This window comes from Lissotriton vulgaris, chromosome 3_1 (assembly GCF_964263255.1).
Source record: "Lissotriton vulgaris chromosome 3_1, aLisVul1.2, whole genome shotgun sequence".
Taxonomy (NCBI): domain Eukaryota; kingdom Metazoa; phylum Chordata; class Amphibia; order Caudata; family Salamandridae; genus Lissotriton; species Lissotriton vulgaris.
In genome coordinates this window covers 1,076,300,550-1,076,302,690 of record NC_141689.1, presented here as the reverse complement: position 1 = coordinate 1,076,302,690, position 2,141 = coordinate 1,076,300,550, and the positions used below count along the sequence as shown (strand labels likewise).

Genomic DNA, 2,141 nt, shown 5'->3' with positions numbered 1-2,141 from the left:
TGGTGCCTTTGGTGCGGACGGCCCTCACAGGCCTAGGTTCATTTCCTGCCTAGGCTGGGGTATGGAAGTTTTTGCCTGGCACCCGCGTGTGGTTGACACGCTTGTCGTGGTGCGTTCCGGTATTTGGATCCCGGCGGGGTCCTCCGCCCCGGGTACCCTCTCCTATGGCGAGCTGACGGTTCGGGCCTTCTGGCCGATCCCGGATCTTCCCATTCCGTGGTTGGGTCCCACGCTCTCGGCATCGGTGTTGAGCCGGCTCTGGTCGGCTGGCCTGCCTCCTTCGGCCGGCCCGGTTCTTGTGCGGAGGACGCTGCTTGCTCGTCCCGCAGTTCTGCCACGTGCTCTGCCTGTGCCCGGCGCTGGGCGCCCTTCTCGCGTTGGCGCGGTCGGCTTGGTGCTGTCCCCGCCTCCGTGGTCCCCTTGCGGGTCTTGGTTTCCGGTCTGAGGGGTGTTCCTGGAACGTGGCCCCTTCTTCCCTGTGGGGCCGGTGGGCGGCCTTGCGGGCCTTCCACAGTCCGGTGTTCGTCGACCGGGTTTCCATGGTGGCTCGCTTGGCTCCGATGTTATTTATCCTTCGCCCACGGGCGCTCTGCCGGTCTCCCCCTTGGGTGCTCGCTTCGGCTGCACATATACTAATATTGGAACGTTACAGAGGAGATTTGCAGGGCCCCTGCGCAAGGGTGTCTCGCAAATTCGTGAGGCGTTCCACAGGTGTTTTCTCTCTCATTCTACGAGCTCTTCGGGGTCCGCCCTTTTGGGCCCCGGCCCTCGGTGGCTTTGCGGTTCCTCGCCGTTCAGGTGGTTTTCCCTGGTGGCGATGGTGTCTGCTGGGCGGATGGGCGTGCGGGGGTCGTTCCTCCGCTCCCCGCCCTTCTTGCGGGTTTTGCCGGACGGGGTTACTCCTCCGGCATGTCCCCCGTGTCCTTCCCGGGGTTCCCTCCCTGGGGCCTCGGACTCTGGTGGTGTATTTACCGCGTTTCCCGGCCGACGGGGTTCCTCCCTTGTCCGTGCTGGTTGTTCGGCGTGCTGTTTTGGCTTCTCTTGGCCGCACGTCTTTCCTTTCCCGGTGGGATGCCCTGTGTTGTGTCTTTTGGCCCGGTTCGTTCGGGCCGCTTGCCCTCGTTCCGCCTTGGTTCGCGGGCTTACGCAGGCTGGCATCCTTCCCTACGCTTCGCTGGGTTCGGAGGATCCGGCGGGGGCCCATGGTCGGTCTGCGAGGTGTGGCTCTGTTCCCTGGGCCCCCTTAGTGGGTGTCTCCTCTGTGGAGTTTTATCTGGCTTCGGCGTGGTCGTCCCCCGCCTGGTAGGTGGGTCTCTGGCAGTCCCGGGGGGACTTCGCTGGGGCCATTCTGAGTGCTGGAGCTGCGACTCCTGGTTGGCCTTCTTTTCCTGGAGGTCTTGATTTCAGGTTTCCTGTGATCCCTGTTCTCTTTTCAGTTGTTATACATCAACCTTGGGTTGGTTTCTCTGCATCACCGTGTGGTGTTGTTGTTATGGTGGTCAATGAAGCCTTGTTGGCTTGGGTATTTGCTCACTATGTAACTCAGGGGGCGAGGAAGACTAACGAGGAGGTAATGCCCCGGTTACTTACCGGTAATCTTCATTACTCCGAGTATAGTCTTCCTCGCCACATGAGTTCCCTCCCCCCCCTCCCTGTCTGGCTATCGGCTTCATTGTTTGCTTGGTAGATCAGGCTGATTGGTTGGGCCGGCCCGCCTCTTATAGAGGTCAGGTGGGACTGGTCGGCCATGTTGGGAGGGGGTGGGAGGTGGTTTCTTTTTGCTTTGGAGGGTTCTGTTGTGGAGCTGAAGCTCACTATGTAACTCATGTGGCGAGGAAGACTATACTCGGAGTAATGAAGATTACCGGTAAGTAACCGGGGCATTCACTACCTTGTATGCGGCAGTTACAATTCTGTGCTTGCGCTCCAAATGGGTAAGATGTCAATTAGGGGCCGCATGTAAGTGGCGCGCTTTCATAGGAGAGCCATTGGAATGCGATAGCTCTGTTGGTTTTTCTGCACATTCAATAGTTTCTAAAAAGTTTGTAAAAAGTTTGTAAAGGGACTTTAACCCCTTCCATGCTCATGACGAGCTCAGCTCGTCATGAGGCACAGTGGAGCTGTGCTTATGACGAGCTGAG

The 2,141-nt window shown here is 59.1% G+C and overlaps 1 non-coding gene across 1 annotated transcript; it reads left to right on the top strand.

The window, feature by feature from the left end:
* Positions 1–608: 608 nt before the first annotated feature.
* Positions 609–715, top strand: LOC147727424 (U6 spliceosomal RNA). The gene has a single exon (XR_015309677.1). It is a non-coding gene; the product is annotated as a U6 spliceosomal RNA (small nuclear RNA).
* The last annotated feature ends 1,426 nt before the right edge of the window (positions 716–2,141 follow it).